The sequence below is a fragment of the Vanessa cardui genome, chromosome 23 (assembly GCF_905220365.1).
Source record: "Vanessa cardui chromosome 23, ilVanCard2.1, whole genome shotgun sequence".
NCBI classification, from domain to species: Eukaryota; Metazoa; Arthropoda; class Insecta; order Lepidoptera; family Nymphalidae; genus Vanessa; species Vanessa cardui.
This window is the reverse complement of record NC_061145.1, coordinates 3,333,605-3,354,525: the sequence shown is the minus strand read 5'-3', so window position 1 is coordinate 3,354,525 and position 20,921 is coordinate 3,333,605. Positions and strand designations below refer to the sequence as shown.

Genomic DNA, 20,921 nt, shown 5'->3' with positions numbered 1-20,921 from the left:
ACAATCAATATCGTCATGTCAATTTCTGACATTTCATAATCGTGCTCCGCGCTGACTTTCGAGTATGTTCTCCGGACCAGCTCTAGTGTTTTGACAAATTTATAACACGACCAGATATAGATACATTTGCATTTATATTGTGTGCGTGTGTGCTATTTGAATTTTAAACTTATTTCGAACGTGTAACATGTGTGTCTCGGTGTCTGATTATCCGACAAAGTTACGAAGATTGTGCTTTTAATACTTCAAATAACGAATCTTATCAATAAAACGCATCAATCTCTACCTCGAAGCAATAGATAGTTTGTAATGAAAACTTTTTAAAGAATTAATGGCATTACTATATTCATTATAACTAATGAAAAGATATGTATTAATTATAAATATATTTTCATCCCTGATTAAAGGTGAATCTTATTTGGGTATGATAGGAGTTCAAGAGCGAGGGAAGTAAATCTTCCTCCCCAGACCTCTCGTTTACTTTTAATGAGTGAAATAAAGCATATAACATACAAAACGATTTATTTTGATATGTGCTAATGTATACCAATGTATACATATAAAATAATTAGTCCTGGCCGTTCATAAAACAACCTACCGAGTCTAGAAAATTCAAATTTAGAACGTAAGTTTATTATACGTTAGTCGGCTGCGAAAGAGTTTCGAGAACTTTCAACTTCGTATAATTTTAGGCCGTTAAGACAGCTTGTCTGAATATTTTGAAATTTTTATTTTAACGTATTCCGGTTTCAATATAAAGTTATTATAATTGAGTTTAATTATTAATTATTAATAAAGAACTACTATTAATTAATTGCAGTATTAAATATCACTTTGTCGGCAGCTCGTACACTTGATATTTTTGTAAAATTTATTAAGGAAGTATTCAGGGTCAAATAGAAGTCAAATAAATATTATTATTTATTTTCGCAATAGCCACAGATATAAATAAATAGAAGCTATTGATACAAAATAAAGTTATTAATAAGCTCAAAATTCAAAAAGTTATTATTAATTCAAAATTTAGCATTTTTTACTCAAATGCATCCGATCAAAATTTTTGATTTAAAATTGATGCAAGGGTGAGGTTTTATCAGACCCTGGTATGCTTAAGACCTAAAAAAATTACCACAACACTTAAGTTTTACTTTAATTTTCCATAGAAATTAAAAATATAATTCCGTAGGTATCTTTGAAAAACATGTTCATAAATCGAAAATCTTATCAAACTACCCACGCCTTAAAAAATATTTGAAACCTAAACATTAATTTATTATGTAATTTTTTTTTTTTTGTTTCAACCTACCATTAAAATTCTTACCAGGAATATGTATCTCGATTTAATATTAATTTTGCAATGTCGTATGTCATTTCCATGTCATACTTTGCGAGTCACGCATTGTGGACCTCGTATCCTCTCATAATTTCCTAATTATTAATTTGACTTTAGGTAACCAGAAGTTTTGTCTGATCTCATCACTTATATCATCTACACTTCTATACTAATATTATAAATGTGAAAGTAGCTCTTTCTGTTTGTCTATCTTTCGCTCTTTCACGACCAAACCAATGAATTTGATGAAGTTTACTAAAGGTATTAATTTCGGGATATTTACAATGTTTTTTATTTTTTTTCGGTTGAGCTCGATATTTCGACATTATCTACGAATGCCTTGTTCACGAGACTGCAGTTTGCGCAAACTTCGAGCATTAAAAAACATGGAAAATATCCCGAAATTAATACCTTTAGTAATAAAAAAAATAAAAATAACCATGTTAATTTAAAATCTTATATTGATGAAGTTTTTTATGAAACAAACATGAACTCCAAGAAAGGCTATTTTTTTGCCCAACATATGATAACCAACCAAAACGCGGGCGACAATTAGTAAATAAATAGACAGACGTATATGTATAATAGAAAGTCGAATTACCAAGGGCTTAATTCCAGTGAATCGACCTTAAATTCTTTTCCGCTATTGTATCTAGAAACGTGACACAATTTTTATATTACTATGCTATTACTACAATACGTTCCAATGCGCATGCGTAGATCATGTACGAAGATCGTGGGTTCGCGTAATCTTTTACTGTTGATCTTGTTATAGAGGCAGAAAATGTTTAACAGTTCTTACAGATTCAACAGAATTGTTCAATACATACAACACACAAAAAACTTGCGTGAATACTCAAAAATGTTGATATTTCTCTAGTTGTTTTTGAAAGCTATCTCCCAAGTTATTTTACAACAATTTAGTTGTATTTACGATAAGGGGTTACACAAGTTATCGTTTTGGGTCCGACTTTATTTCCCATATCTATGTTTGAGGGCTTGTTTCAATTTTCCCAAGACGTATAAGAAGTGTCAAAGTAAGGCAAGTTTTGATCTATCCTGATCTAACCTTATACATCTAACATATTTATTCTATCTAACATATTTTAGATCTAACATATTCTATTTACAATCCGTGACATTATTTTGTTTTTTTTTATCCATTAATGCAATAAAAGTAAATATTCTTACAAATACAACAAAAACAAGCTTTGGAAGAATATTACGAGGTTTATTAATTTAAATAATTGTATTTAACTAATATGACTTTGTATTTTTTACCGATTTTCTTGCCGGTTCTTCTCGGTAGAATCTACTTTCCGAACCGGTGGTAGCTTCACTTAATTGTAAAATGACGATTCAAAAGTGCGTGTTAAAGCCTACTTGAAAAAAGTTTATTTTAATTTTGATTTTGATTCTTTGTTAACCCTCCCCCTTATCAAATCATCAGCAGCAAATATATCCATCACCTGTGACATTTAAGTCAGTTACATTTTATACATTGCTATTTATTTATAATTTCTATCTTGCTTGTAAAAAAAAGGTTTTATCAACATTCTCCAATCAAATATTAATTTGATTTGAGAATATTGATAAGACCTTTTTCGTTTATACATCAATCATTCATAGTTGAAGCTTCAAAGTCGTCGTTGACACACGCCTGAGGGTTTCTGATATAATACTCTCAATACTCAATAGGTGATCCGCGATAGCGAATTGAGATACAGAACACTTTACTACTAGGTACCTAGGTAACTAGGTGGTTTCATGAACAGCAATTTGCCTTCGTCATTTCGTGTCCTAATTAGTCCTTTTAAAGAATTAGACCTTAACATTTATAACGCTGATTTATTTCGAAAGGTAACGTAAAAATATTTGGCATATTTTATCAGAAACATGAAAACAAAAAAAAAACAAAAATGTATTCATATTATGAATGTGAAAGGAACTCTGTCTGTCTGTTTGTCTATCGCTCTTTCACGAGCAAACCGCTGGATCGAATTTGATGAAATTTCATATGAAGAAGAACTTAAACTCCAAGAAAGTATAGGCTACTTTTTTGCCTTACATATGACAACAAATCCCATAAAACACAACGATTTTGTTTAAAAAATCCTTAAAAAAATGGCCAAATTTTGACTGAAAAATACTGACCTTATGTGGCATAGGTGAATACTAATATCTTAACAATGCATTTATTTATCATAAGCAGGAAGTTTTAGGCCTAGTATAGTTTCCGAAATATTCGTTCGGCTTCCTGACAGCGATTTTATATCCGGAATGCGATAAGAATTCAAGGCGTAAAGCGTTTGAAAAGAACAAAGCAGAAAATTTTATCGTTTATAATCTTCAATATTCACGTAACAAAATACTATAACCTAGAAGATAAAACAAAAGTCATTTGAGAAATAAATGTTTTTAAAGTCATGACCTGCTGACCCAATTCAATAAGCTTTGGAAGATATGACAGATGAATGAAATTCAAGTACAGTTGGGGTAAGAAAAGGTTCGTCACCTTAAGATCTATTTTCGAGTGCTCAGTGTCAGTGTCAATCTGCTTCACCGATTCAGAATGACATATTGCGTCGCAATGATTTGATGCTTAGATTCAAAACGTACTATGACTTTAAGAAGTTAAAGGGATTAATTTGAAAACAGACCAAGGTTTTCTTACTCAGACTGTACAGATATTGTTTTATTTGATTGTGGGTTAAACTTTGCACAATCCTGTCTGTGTGTCATGAGATATTCTTAGCTTATATTTAGAGTTTTGAACCGGTTTGAAGGGTTGAATGAGCCCGTGTAACAAAAGGGACATAACATCTTAGTTACCAAGGTTGATGACACATTTGCGATGTATTAAAATGATTGATTATATGTAACAAATATTAAAGATTATTGTTCGTACTAAATCCAATCAAAATTAAAATACTCGTTATTTAACTCGACCATTTTAAAAAGTTATTTTATAATTTGAATCAAATGTAAAGCAACCAAAATTATCAGAAGTAGATTGAAAAACCTCACTTAGTAGTTACTTTCTTACTTGGTTGAGCTATGTAGCTCGTTGGGGTACCACCAATTTGTCATATAATCTATCAACAGCAGGTATAAAAGTTGAATATGTCCTACAGTGCCTATGATGATAAGCGGTGACCATCAGCCTGACTATATCATAAATACATATATATATATTTAACACACCGATATGTCTTCCTAACTAACAAGGAATTGATTACAACTAATTTGAACTGACTTTAAACTGTTTATGATCATGGTTTATAAAGAGATCAAGATATCTTTGTCACAAAAAAAAACAATTGATTATATTCTTTAAATATATTCTATATTGATTATCTCGTACACAGCCAAGGTTGATAGCTAGTATGAGAATAATAAATAATGATATCATTAATACGTTAAAAAATATATATTTCAAAGTAGTTATGGTCATGAAAAAAAGTTGAATAGGAGAGTAGGAAATATAAATATTTTTTATTTAAAACAGAAAGTACATTCTCTTAACAAACATTTGAGTCGTTAATCACAAGGACGCTGGCAAATACGAAGTAAAAACTTTTTAGGCGTTCATTAAAAAAAAACAAAATTGTTCGAAAAATTGAATTTTGGGTTGAAAGTACTTCCGCACGGAACTCTATAGACATTTTCATTTCGTAGTTTTTGATTCAAGGTTTTAATAATACAGTTATATACATATAAATAATAATACTTAAACGGTTTGCGTAAAATAAAGTAATAATTATTATTTTATGCTGTAACTATTCCATATTTCCAATTATACGAACAAACTGATAATAAAACACACTTGCAAACCAAATCCGATTATATTGAAAGCGATTTTAATTGCAAGGGTTTTGGATTTATGAAATTGTGAAAGGGTTTTATTTTAAGCCGATGAAGTACGATGCATGCTTGATTGAATATTAAAAAAGTAATTTGTTTGCACTAAAGAGGTTTTATGATAAGCTTTTTTTTTTAAACTACAAAATTAATTCTGTTGGCTCCGATGACCGGTGTTGTTTATGCGGTTTGTTTATAATTGTTGTGTATGTAATACATAGTATAATCATGTATACCTATGAATATGTATATTTGTTGTGTAGTAGTAGTAGTAGTAGTGCATTTTAATGGTCAACATGACATATTTTCACATTCATTTGTTTTTTTTTTAATAATTGTAATTGGCAGACTGAAATATAGATTAAGTACAGCTTCCTAGACAGACTAATTCAATAACGAATTGATTATCGATTTTAAACTCAAATTACTATTGAAATATTATAGAAAAAATATCTAAATGTAACTATAAATATAATATTTATAAAACAAAATAATTAAATACAATTTCATTATCTTGATATGACGTAAAACGGTAAGTGTAAGAAATATTAATACTACGTATTAATCGACGTATGATAGTAAAAAAAATAGATACAGATTAGATATTGATTGAAACGTGTCAATTTTAGTACCTACTACGTCACGAATGCAATTTGTAGTTGAGAAAGGTCATATACGTCAAACGACAGTAATGTCGTTTCCGCTAAGCTTGCTTTATTGAATAGAAATATGAGACAACATAACATACATTACTCTGATCCCAATGTAAGTAACTGAAGCTCTTGTGTTATGGAATATCAGAAGTAACGACGGTTCCACAAACACAAGACCCAGACACAAGACAAGATAGAAAACTAATAATAATTTACATCGACTCGGCCGGCAATCGAATCCGGGACTTCGAAGTTGCGTACCCATGAAAACCAGTGTGAACCACTCGTCCACGGAGGTCGTCATATTAAAGCGTATTGAAACAAATTTAGACTATGGGTTTCAACAAATTATTTCTTAGTATGTGTAAGACTTTGCCCCGAACTTTAAGCTTAAAGCCTTATTTTCGATGATCATTATTTTAGTATCATCAGCATTACATAGTATAAAACAAAGTAGCGAACTGTCTGTCTCTATGTATAGCTTAAAATTACGCAACGGATTTTGATGCGGTTATTTTTTAATAGATAGAGTAATTCGAGAGGAAGAAGCAACGTGCGCGTTCTTATTTAATAATAAGTTATTATTATAGACTAAGCTTCAACATTATGCCAGTAAAAGTCCCATCAAAATTGATAAAGCCATTTCAGCGATTAGCCAGATAGTCAGACAAAAATTGTTAAAAAAATTATTTTGATGAATGTATTCAATAAAAGCGGCTAATTTAATACAAGCAGACACAACAATTTTATTACATGTATTAAAAATATATATTTGAAGAAATTTCGTTCCAGCCGGGTGTCCCAAGACAACTCTATTTTTAAATCTTAATTATTTCTCTAAAATCTATTGTAGTCAGTAACAATAATTGCCCATGTGTGTGTGAGAAAAACACATTCACACAATACATAATAACACAAATTACACAAAGAAAAACAAAATACAGACTAACAAAAAACATCAGTTTTTATAAACAATAAGTATAAATAAGGATACTCCAGCCAATTATACACAGATTAACCTATACGTGTTACACACATGTTGAAAGGCTAGCTGATTTATGGGTATAGTACGACACAACATAGATGTAGCTTCGGCAAAATTCGTAAAACCGATCACATTCGAATTAAGTACGCTATCCCAAATTATCAACATTTATTTTATATTTCAATATAATCTTTACACGAACGTACTAACTTGTAATATCATATGACCTAATAATATTCGTCAATTTGACACGTCGATTTACATGCACTTGCTTTCTCTGACGCAAGAGTCTATAGCGACGAATAGCGTCGAATGGCGCGATAGGGAACTGTTTCTATTGGTCGTATAAATCGGCAGTAGTGGGTAGTATTAAATTCGCCGATGCTACACCTAAGTTGTGTCGTACTATAACCATTTGTTTATATGTTGATGTTGCCATTTCACGTTCCGTATCACATAAAGCGATCTAATCTTATAAGGTTTACAGCATTCATGCCGTACTAGTTTATTTATTTATTAATAATTGATCACAGATAATTGCATGATACAAATGACCAAGTTGTCTTCTTGACTTTAGCCAAGCAAATATAACAATATCGCGTTAAATGTATTGTTGGAATAAACAAGCAACATCTGCGTCAAGTCACACAACTTCCCTTTAAAAAAAAAGGCGGGAGATTCGTAGTTGACACATGAGCTGAGATGGCGAATATAATTATTACGGTGTAATGTAATTATTGATGGTTATTTGTGTTGTAGACTAAATGTTTTTCTTTTGTAGTAGATTGATTGTTATTTTAAATTAGAGATAATTGTTTTAGAGGTTAACCTACTTCCTACATCTGGTTCTAAAAGTATATATGTTTTTTGTGCATCGATGAAATAATACTACAAATTTCAGAAGCGATCTAGGAATGGGAGATTTTTAATTTTAACGAGTTATCTGTAGTAATTATTTTTACTAAAAGGATAATAATCATTTTCCGTTCTCCATTTATAATCATGTTTTTGATCGTAAGATAAAAATGGAAGTGAAAATTAAAATGTTTCAAGTAAACTCGAAAAATTAATTCAGCAGTATTTTTTTCTAAGCAGCTGAGATTGTCCACTTTATCAAAAATTCAGCCAGTTCAGTTGGACAAAATCTGAAAAAATATGTAATGAAATAAATTAACTTTATATTATTATTTTACATTCAGTTAAATTTTAATAATTATATCAAAATGGTGAATTTTAAAATTGTATTATTTCTTATGTTAAGTTTTAATCTATATACAATAATAATATAAAAACTTATATTTCGCATTATTATTATTTTTTTGCAAGAAAAAGCTGAAGGATCAGGTGAAGGCCTCTTCCAGAGATTGCCATACATATCTATATCTTGCTTCGGTTACCCAGTACCTTATATTACTTAATCAAAATCGAATCAGCCAATCAAGCATTGCTAGTAATATACAGTATACACTACAGGTCCAATGTCCACTAATCCATTTACCTGTTAATAGAATTAATCATTCATTGTTGCCATACGAAAAAAAAGAAACATTATTTTATAAAAAAACATAAAATCGTGTCACAGTCAACGTATTTTTCGTTTACCTTTTAATTTTCCAATTACTATAGTTATAAAGCAATTGCAGGTTAAGGCTAAGATAGCGACCTTAATTACGGCACAACAAAGAAAGAAAACGTTTACAACAATTGGTTATAAATTAAATTACCGTTACGGTATTCAATAAAATATTATTGAATTAATAGCGAACTAGACCGTACAGTGGCTCTCAAATATTTTGAAGCGGGGAATACAATATCACTGCATAGTATAAAACAAAGTCGCTTTCTCTGTCCATGTATTCTTATAAAATATTTAAATATACGCAACGGATTTTGATGCGGTTTTATTTGATAGATAGAGTGATTCGAGAGGAAGGGTTTTGTATATAAAACATGCACAATATAATAAAGAAACACTTATGAGAAGTTTGTAATATGATGTCGTAAATAAGCAAATTCTGTTGTATACATAGTATAAGCATTGCACCCGTGTGAAGCCAGGGTGGGTTTTGATATAAAGAACATTAACACACATAGATCAGTGCCACTGATTCAGTGGTCGTCAACGTTTTTAATTCAAGGACGCGAGCAAAAACTGATATCGTATTGCGAGTGCTTTACATATTTACTTCAGAGCATAAAGCAAGAGCTTTATCTAAAAAAAGTGTATATATTCGATTATTTTGTTATATAGCCTATAAACTTTCTCACAGTAAACTCGACGCATAGTTTGAGAACAACTAGTGGTATTATTTATAAGCTTAATACTTTTTTTATTCCCTTATTAATTAAATCGATAGAGATAGATAGATAGATAAACATTTATGACGTCATATTCTAATATAAACAGGGCGGATATGACCACGAAATTTAATATATAGTGAGTAAATATTACTTTATTTATTAACTCGTTTAAATGTAATTACCATACACGGGTGGGCATATTTTAATTAATACAGTTCCAATTAACTTTCTTTGATATACAATTAATTAAAATATTTTTAATGTCAATTACGTTATAGCAGCCATTATGAATAAGTTGCAGAATGTTATAGTTTAAGTAACGTGGATAAACTTATCACATCGTGGATCACTTTATTGAAATTTTGCGAGCCGAGATGGCCCAGTGGTTAGAACGCGTGCATCTTAACCGATGATTGCGGGTTCAAACCCAGACTAATTTCAACGAAATTCAGCCTGTTGTGCAATGCAACATGTTGAAATAAGCTCCACTTCTCAAACGGAGAGGAGGCCTTAGCCCAGCAGTGGGAAATTTATAGGCTGTTGATTATTGAAATTTAAATGTTACCGTATATATTTTGTCTTGTCGTTTTAGTGTTTGGCTTTGAACGCTGTAGACATATAAATACCTCCCAGGTCAGGTCTAGGTGTTCCTAGTCTTGATGAGGGAAGTGTATACCTATAGAAGATTTTCCATTTCATCAGTTCACTCCGGTAATGTTTGCACCACTGTGCCCATTAGAGTCCGTCAGTTGTGATTATAAGCAATTCTAACGAATAATTACTATAACCTCTTGACAAGGGGGGCGTTGTGGAGGTCAAATGGTAATAGTTGAAACCTATTAAATCTATAATAGACCTATAAATACAATAGGGAAGACTACGGCCCTCTCGCCAGTTAGTCTTTGTAAATGGAACGTAATAACTGGGTTGGCGGCCAGGTAGATAGCCTGGTAATTAGTCCTCGTCCTCCTATCAGAAAAAAAACACAGATACTATTAATTCGCTAAAATATAAAATGTATTAGGTATATAGAAGATCTTTAACTCTTCACTTTGTTAGTATAAATGTTATCAATTTATATGTATGTATTACTAGACGATGTATACAAATAAAAGAGAAATAAAACAGGCGCAATACTCTTGATACGTTTACCTATTTCAATTGTAATAAAGTAATGAAGTAAAAATACTCAAAACAAAATGACTTGATTTGGAATTTATTCAAAATATTAATAACACACTACGCTAACTGTTACATTAATTTTTCAATAAATAATACCTCCATAATGTTATATGACATAATAAATATTGACCCAAAAATTTGAGATTTTTCTTTGTGCCTGTTTACATTACAATTACACTGGCTCTCAAACTTTACACCAAAGCAATACACTAAGTATTCTTGTCTAGGGGTAAAATGTGATGAATGGGGTACCCAGACGGGTGTAAACAAAGCTCTACCACCAAATGAATGTAATTATCTAAAAATGTCTTGAGCTGTATAAACTATAAAATTGTATATTTATACACACATATATAGAGATATTGACACATAAATACAGTAATGTACTTATAATTGCTGTAATAAATCTTAAGAAACTGTAATAGGCTTATCCGGACACCATAAAGTTCCGTTTCCTAGTAAGATTTCTTTAGCTATTATTAAAATGTAATTGTACCATAGTTAGTGACTTAGTACGTCGTATTTCCATGACCTCTTGGCCGGTACCATGACATACAGGTACGTAATTTTTATGGCAGACTTTGTTTTGCACTATTCCTCACTTTTTCTACCTCTTACCGAACTTCTATTTTGTAAGATGCAAGTAACATTTGGCGTCATAATTATGAAACCTTATTTGAATGAAATGTTTAATGTCATTGGTACGACTAGAATTATTTTCTTGTTTGAATTTCTTTTATGCTTATATTTTTTCCCCTATATAGTCGTAGTTTTGCTCTCTTACTGGGCTATAACTATTTTCCGCCTTATAAAATTAATTCTTTGTTAAATTGTAACAATTTAGTCAATTACACTTAAATCCTTTTTAATTTTACTTTTTTTTTTAATATTAATTACATGATATAAGATAGTATCTGATAAAACATGTTTATTAATTAAAAACGGAATATCATTACAAACTACTATTAATTGTGAGGACTGATGATATATATTATATAATTACAATGTATAGAAATAAACAAATAATATAAACTACCTTTTAATCTAAGAACTTGGGCACCTACCTTAAACTATACCTTACCTTTAACTACTATAGTAATAATGCAGTCTAATAATATAAAATTAAAAATAAAACAGACTTTAAATAATATGTTAAAAAAAATTCAAGCCTGAGTTTCGAATTATTAAAAAAAAAAAAAAAAAACAAAAATAAATTGATAACCTCTATTATTATATATTACAGAATTTGAGTGTTACGATAAATCAGAGTTGTTTATTAAAATGTGCTCTTGCTATTGTTTATTTATTATTTTAGTGTTGTCTAAATTGATTAGAACACAGTTTGGACCGTGATTTTAATTTAATACCGTTAAATAAATAAATTAATTAATATAGCACTACCAACTGACTCGCTTAAAGGTATACATATATCAAGACATATAAGTAATTTCTTTTGTATGTCATTGAACTCGGTCCAGCTGGGAGCGATTTTGATTTTTTTGTGTGTTCGATTTTGATGTTGATTCATGATTGGCTTAAATCGAAACCAATATCATTTAGATCAGTTGCCAAAATCAATAAAAAAAAAATACAACAAAAAATGATTACTTATTTTGCCGTATGTATATGAAAAATTAATTATCTGTGATATCAACATTGTTCGTATATATAATATGTATTCAATATAATCAGAGGTTATTTACCGATACAATAGTACATATTTTATCTACAATTTAATAACTTGTGACATTCAATGGCAAAGGGAATTAACGGGTTGAAATGTCATGTCATGTCAGTACGGGTTTTCCTGTTCTGTCATCAATAAAGGTCCATTCGCACGGTGGCATTATTAAAACAACGGCATTACCACGCACAAATATGTTATAATGACTCATAATTTATGCGCAGTGCGTACGAGCTTTACACATAACATTCAAGAGTTATGATATTTACTTATTAAAGTACGTACTGTATTGTGGTGCGTCTATTTTTATACTTATATATAAAAATATAAAGACAAAATGATCACAATAACAACCGGTAAATTTCCCACTGCTGGGCTAAATCTACCTAACCCTTTCACCCACGCTTTTCCGATGCGGGTTGATGGATACGCTTGGAGCAGAGCTTCGTCGAAATTAGACATATACAGGTTTCCTCAGGATGTTTTCCTTGAGCACGAGATATATTATAAATACAAATTATGCAACTGGAAAAAATATGTGGAGCTCGTTTGGATTCGAACCCGGTTATTGGTTAAGATTCAAGCGTTCTAATATGCAATATCATATGATGATTGGGATATCAAAATGGTGATTGGGTGGTAACTGGTACCTAACTCGTGGTACTTTCACAAAGTCTTACGACTGAGTGAATCTGTTTGTGTATAAACATGTGCACAGGACTTTATTATGCATTGTTTACATAACTATAATATTATTGTCTGTTAAGATACTGGAATGGTTTTACCGGTAAGATAATTAATTAGATGCATTACGAGTATATTCATAAATTATCTTAATAATGACCATCTTGCTCGAATGAAATGCGCCTTTAAATAAATAAGAATCATTCATATATAGATAAGAAAAAAAAATCGAACAAAGGTATATATTGTTTTCCAGCCTTAAAAAAATGATCTTAGAATAAAACCTCATTTAATTAATATACGACAATTTTTTTTTTTTTTATATATATATAATATTACCGAAATTTATTGATTCCAAAAAATTCATTTATGTAGTAACTGTATTGCATACTAACTCGATACATTTCTACAGCAGGTTAGAAGCGTGCAATGACAACTTTATCTCATTTGCGATCTTTTCCAAGCAACCTTTGTGTCTTAGCTGTATATAATAATGATTAAAAAATAGGCTAGTGCAATTAAAAGAAAAATTAAATTAATATTACGTTTAGCTATATAATGATAATAATGTATAAAAATTAATTACATATATATAATTAAATAAATTTCCTAGTAACGGGAATAAAGTTAAATAATTTATATTAATTAAGTTTTTTTGTGATAATAGAAAGATGTCGTGTTGTCGTAGTAGAAGTATATATTGTTTATATATAACTAGTTATCGCCTGTGACTTCACTCGTTATGTCATTGGTTGCCATGTGTTAGACAATAAAGTAGCCTACGTCCTTCACTGGAGTTTAAATGTTTCCCACTAAATTTCATCAAATTCTGTTCAATGATTTGGTCTTGAAAGAACAACAGATGACAGACGTTTATAATATTAGTATAGATTACTTTTTATACACAGAAAAACTTTCAACCTGACAGCTTAAAAGTACTTAATATTATGGTAATGCAAAGTCGCTTCATACTGTCTGAATCTTAGACTTTTTAAACTACGTAATGGATTGTAATGCGGATAATATCAATAGAGATAGATAGATGAATCAAGAGGAAGTTTTATATGTACTCGTATAATACTTGCGTTTTGTAGTAGAGAAAAACCTAGTATTTCAATTTTCCCAGTCGGAAAAAGATATTTATTTTTATCTTTGTTCTTTGAACTAGAACTGTTTATAGTCTATGGCTGATCCTTGTACCGAGAAAGTGTTGCCAGTAAAAAATAAATATATTAGTATATTTAAATATGAAATAAAATTAATAATTGTTATTATTGCACAAGCAGTTAATTAACAACTTTGTAAAAACTTTGACATCGAACCAACGACCCGTGATAAACGTGTCACGGATTAGACCTTGTATTTTTTTTAATTTACTACCCAGAATTATTACTTACTTTACGGACAGTTTTTTTTTTAATTAAATTAATACCTAGTTCCGTTTTTTAGAGCCTAATTGATCTGTTATTATATCAATTAAATAATATTGCAAGTACTAATTTTAAATGGAAATCTTTCTTTTATTGAATGAAATGATTCTTTTTTTATAATTAAAAAGAAATCATACAGATAATACATAGTTTTTGTTTTGATGACGATAGAAGATGACGACGTTTGTCAGACGTCAAACGTAAAAAACATACGACGGGCAAAAAGGCTTTTTTTTAATGGAAACCCAGTTCCGTTTTTTTATGAATGACATATTTTTAAATATTATTATGACGATTCAGGTCTACGCTAATGTACATTAAGGTACTATTAGGTATTATATTATTATAAGGATAATAGTAGTAAATTATTACGAGTGTAATGAATTACCACGCAAGTAGCATCAAAACAACATATATAATTTATCGTCAGTACAATGAACCCACAACATTATTTTTTTTTAATGGTAACATTAACACGTGTCATTTGCGCCATTATTTATTTTGCGCGTGCATTATAAATTATCAAAAATATATTTCGTAATATATAAAAATTAATATCCTTTACTTAACTTAATTCGACATTGAAAGTAATTATTTAAAAAAAAAAACAATTACTATCTACTTTCTATATGCAGTTATTTAATTCTTTTTCAATCAATATACATACAATCTTTAACCTTGTGTAATGAAACTAGTAATTCCCGGCGTCTTTATTCAGGAAGGCTGACTAATACTCAGCTATTTTAATCGCATTTTCGTTTTAACGTGATACATATGTACATTTTCTTTTTTCATTATATATGTGTCGTGTATTACTTAGACAAAATTATTTTTATACTTAAATCTTTTAACTTGATAAAATATTAAAATATTTCATAAATTTATATTTCAGATAATAATTAAAAAAAAAAATAAAAACATTTTAAAAATTCAGATAAAAATTACTCCATAGTCAGAATTACAAGAAAAAAAAAACAAATCACGCGAAGGTCACGGTTAAGAAGTGGATACGATAAAAACAAAAACAAATAATTAATTATTTTATATAATCTCTGCATTGTGAAGGTTTTACTACAGCTTTCTCCGATAAACTGTTTTACTCGAACAGGAAATTATAATTTAATGTCCCCGTAGGAATTCGCCTTTCATAATACAGGGTAAGAACGTTCTACGCGCTCCCGGAAGCTGTTAACTACAGATTCTTCAAGATAACTGAATTTATAAGCGACCAAAGAAAGTAAATAGGTACTATAAATAAGTGTGACTTTTGTTACCAAATTTATTGTAAAACAATTTTATTGATACTTTTGTACAGACTAACTACTCACCAGAGACTCATTATTTTTTCAAGTAGGCTTTTACAGGAACTTTTGAATCGTCATTTTACAATTAAGTGAAGCTACCACCGGTTCGGAAAGTAGACTCTACCGGGAAGAACCGACAAGAAACTCAGTAGTTACTCTTTTACAACGTTTAAAAAATATAAAGTCATGTTAGTTAATACAATTATTTAAATTAATATATCCTGCTTGGATGTATGTGAAATTGAATTCCAAAGATAATATCATTTTAAGCTCTTTTACTTTTGCATACTAGATATACTTTCTGTCATACTATTAAAATCTATCATTTAAACTCTGTGATGATTTCAAAATCAACATATTATTTTCCCATAATTAATAAACCCTGTTCAAAGAGTTTTCGAATTACAAAATCTTTGTCAGAGAGAGATAGAAAATCGGGGAAAAGAGAACGTATGGACGCAGTCATTGAAAAAAAAAATAAATAAATATGTTTGTATAACATATACTATAACTATTTAACAGGAGTATACAATATGTAACCAGAAATTAAAGTATCTTTTAAATTTTTGGCCTTGATAACATTCTTTGAAACGTTACAGGAAGTCGAAATCTTTGTTTTATATTGAATCGTGTTCATTATTAATTAGAATAATAATATTCGAAAGGATTTAATTTATATATTGCAATCACAAGGAAGGCAACTGGCACACAACAAGAAAAAGATTAAAAACAAAACGAAATGAATGATGAATTTTTTTTTTTTTCATTTTAACCGTGTCAGGAATAAAAACAAACGTGAACATCAAACTACTGATTCAATCAAAGCAATATAAGCTATACCAAGGGTTATCAATACTTTAGAGGTTTGAAATTTTAAATAAAAAAAGTACAAATACAAACAGTATAAACAGTACAAACTGCTGCCCAACTAATCGGTGAACGTGTAATTCTCATAATGACAAAATATGGACCTTTAAAATACTAGCAGAGAGCTGACTTGGAGTCAGTACTAGAATGAAAAGACAAAAGAGGTTTTATTAAAAAACTAAATCCTGTCTCGTTTCGTTATCAGAAACAAATGAGCAATGCCGATTAATGAGTAATATTTTACGTATTGGTCCTTATTGAACTCGATCTTTATCATCTAAGAAAAAACGAATTACTTAAAAAGCTATAAATTATGTATAGGATACGAATATAGCTTAAGATTTCATTTCAGAACACTTATCTAAATGACACACTGCAAAATTCTGTATTAATTATTAATGAGGTCAAATCGTGCTCGGCTAAACCAAGTGCTCTCGTGAAAGATGCTGGGCTCAAGAGATTTCATTATAGGACAGAATCAAAAGAATATGAAATGACTATACAAGATTTTTAGGGTGAACTTATAAAATTCAAACTTCTACATTGACTAGCTTAATTTATCACTACATACTATAATATAATAAAACAAAGTCCACGGCCGCTTCTGTCTGTATGTTCGCGATAAACTCGAAAACTACTGAACGGATTTTCATGCGGTTTTCACTAATATATAGAGTGATTCATAAGGAATGTTTAGGTATATAATTTATTAAGGTTTTTATGTGAATAAGTTGAAATATAATGACAATTGTCAAACATGACGGAAAACGCAACAAAAAATATAGAAATAAAAATTAATTCTAAGTGTCAAAATTGCTTATCAGCTCAGGATCAAGCGATTTCTTGAAAAAAGGGTATTAGGATGTACATTATACCCTGTAGTAGCGTGTTGGAACCGTACCGTTACACCCGGGTACAACTACGCAAGTCAATCTGCCTATATAAAAAAGCAATGTCTCCTTTTCCTGTTTCCTCACAACGTTTTTATTGTTGTTTAAAAGTGCCCCAATTTAATGGTCATTCTTTTAGGCACAAAGGAATAGTGATGCCTTAAATTAATTTTGCTTATTTCTTTATTTAAAATATGACATAGCCCTTAAATTATATCTAAATACAATCACACCAATAGCTCAGATTCGCATTGAAAAAACAAACCAGTGCAGAAATATTTGGACTTATAAAAGAATCTATCCATATAGTTTATTTTTTATGAGGCCTTCGCATAATTGCGTTACAGATTAAAGGAGTAACACTTTGTTTTTGTTTGCGAAGTTTTTCTGTGCCAAGGATAACGCATGATTCACCTTTAGCTGTATAGAAATAAGGTTCAAGATACTAAGATACTTCGTGAGTCGAAGGAACCGTCAAATTTCTAGAATTATCTATCTTTACCAATTATAATTGTCGCTGGCAGTTCACACAAAGTTCTCGACTTCTGTCACTATTGCGGTAACGAAAGATTTGTAATGAACATCAATGTAATGCAATCATTGATGTTGCAAACATGTCATCAAGCCATTCGAATTAATGTTAATCACAATCATAATCAGAATGTTCTTTAATCAAATGAGCCGAGATGTCCCAGTGGTTGGAACGCGTGCATCTTAACCCATGAATACGGGTTGAAACCCAGGCAAGCACCAGCGATTATTCATGTGCTTAATTTGTGTTTATAATTCATCTCGTGCTCAGTGGTGAAAGAAAACATCGCGAGGAAACCTGCATGTGACAAAGTTCATAGAAATTCTGCCACATGTGTATTCCACCAACCCGCATTGGAACAGCGTGGTGGAATATGTTACAGGCTGTTGTTGTTGTTGTTTTGCTCAAATAGGCTCTTATTGGCATTATTATTATTGTATCTCTTTCTTTATCTCCTGTTTATCTATTATTACCATCTGATGGCGGGGTCTGTCTTCTAAGTGCTTCCACTTCGCTCTATTTGACCTATCGTTTTAAAAAACATTGCAAGAACTAATATCTTTTATTATTAATATTTACGAGATTAATCAAAGCTGACGTCAACTTTCGTCTCTCAAGAGGAGTCTTTCTAGCTGAGCGACGTTAACGCTTCAAAAACCAGAACACAGGTATTAAATACTATTTTATTAATGAACCTACATTATAACTTATAACCCTCCAAATTTAAAAAGTCGCATCAATCTTATTTTTTACTAAGAACACAATCGACATTTACAATAAGCACCATAAGATCATTGACCTTTTGTTGAGGATAATCCACACTTCGCGATATTTTATGGATAAAGTATCTTTATAGCACTTAGCTGGCCCTATAAAAATGCAATTAATGAATTCTTCACGAGAATTCGAAGGTATAGGAAGGTTATTTATCAGTTTGAAAGGTAATATAACATTTTGGTATTTCTATAGTTCATGGAGCATAGACAACATGTGGTATTATTAATGTTTATGACACTGGCAATACATTGGTATACTAGTTTTGATATATACCAAGTAAGATCCCTTAATTTAAGCCTTTAAGTAAATATAAAAGTGAGTCATAGTTATCAATTTCCCGCCAAAACTAGTCTCCATTGACAGATGTCAAAATCTGTGTTAACAACTTAAAAAAATGTATAAAAAATAATAATATTATGTTTTTAAATAAATTCAATTTTTACAACATATTAAAGTGAAAATTATTATATATCTACTGTTGGGTTTTTAACATTATCGTAAATGTGTAAAGTTATTCATGTGCAATATTAAACATGCATTTATTATCTTTTTGTAATTATGTAGGCATCTGACATTTAAAAGCGAGATCAAAAAGGCACATTTCGATAAGAGAAGTAATACTTATATTATTAAAAAAATATATGATACATTTAAATCATTGTATACCTAATAAACGATAATAAAAATTTAAGTCCTTGAAACGGTTGTCCTACTGCAAACGCCCTAAAATTTTTAAAACCTTAAAATGTTTAATTAAATTTACCGTTTTTCCAGGTACTGTTTATGACAAATTATATAATTTAAAAAATAACATGTATAAATATACAATATTAACAAAATATTTTACTAAGCAAATATTTAAATGTTTTAATTACCTTATGCCGATAGTATGACGTGTGTTTATTTTAGAATGGAAATCCTAAATGTCTAACGGATACGAGTTATTTACTTAAAAACCTCCTGACGTCATTCATTTAGTTTTCGTTCATTTCATTCGGTTTTTTCGTTCACTGCCTCTGTACTATTACGTTCAATCATCATTATTTAGTATACATTAACCCTTATTCGCCGATGGGGACACTTTTGTAAAACATTTCTAATAATAATTAAACTGTAATAATATAAAATGTAACTGACCAGTTTAAATAACTCATGTCAAAATTGACAATAAAAAACATAGTTTTATTGTCACTTCGTCGCATCAAAACAAACCACTTCAGCTAAGAGTAGAGGGCTTTACCAATAGCCGTTGAAACGACTATAAACATCCGGGCTATTAACTGATCAGCTCAATGGTATAAGGGTGATTGTTTAGTCATCTAAAATGTACTTGCAGTTCTATACCCATGTACTTATACGTACAGTGAACTACCTAAAAATTGTATAAAATGGCTATCCAAGAGCGGAAGTGAGATATTTACAATAACTTATTAGTACCTTATTCTCCGCTGTTTCCTAAAGATTTTTTTGTTTGTTATAATTGGCAAACTACTTAGTAAATTAGTGTCAGAAATTTCATAAAAACAAAGTTTTGTTATGATCAAATTTAAACATACACGGTGGTTATAACAAAAACGACGTTACAAAAAGTTCCATTTGTGGTCAAAGACCTATAAGAGAAGCTGGCTTAATCCACCACAAACATATGAGGCAAAATAATAACATAAGTAATTTTAATATTTTATTCACCGGGTATTAAATCGGTAACCCATGATCACGGGTTAAGTGAATATCTTATATTAATAAAGCGTTAACTATTTTTTTGTTGTATCTGTTCCACAACACACGCACACAAATACGTTGTAAATACGAACGTCACACACTAACGCACGACACTAGCGTGGAGGGGCGCGCCTTTAAAATTAAACAGATCTATAAACATACATTGCTTACTACTTCTATCTCTTAAAACGTTTGCGTTCAAAATTAAATGTAGTTTTTTTTTTTTAAACGAATACGTACGTAGGTTTATTTAATGGCTGAATGAACGTTACCTTTTTTCGTTTTATATTTATTGCTTAGTATTTTATTTGACATAGTGATGTTTTGGAACGAAATAATATTACAATAATATTTTTGTTAAAACTCTTCGTAACCTTTAAGGCACGTACTTTGTTCAGTCGTTGAATTTGAATTTTTGAACTTTAGACTGAGTATGTACTTTGTTTTAATTAAAAAAATTAAAAAAAAGTTTTTTTTAATACTAATACGTACTGGAACTATCATATCCTAGACTTTGTTTTAACAAAGCACAAACAAAAAATAATTTTCTAATACATATTTCGAACAAAATTAGTCCAAAATTAAATGCACTTGTGAAAAATAAAAGAAATTCACTGATATTGTTTGTTTTTTTATATTATTAAACATATAATTTTAATTCTTCGTATTCACGAAATCATAATACGATATACAAATATATGCATTTTTTGTCATAA

General features: G+C 29.9%; 1 protein-coding gene across 1 annotated transcript in view; it reads right to left on the bottom strand.

Annotated features, from left to right (window-relative positions):
* Nucleotides 1-20,921, bottom strand: part of LOC124539665 (mycosubtilin synthase subunit C) — a 74,149-nt gene that overhangs the window by 52,355 nt on the left and 873 nt on the right. The gene's annotated exons all lie outside the window — the stretch shown is intronic.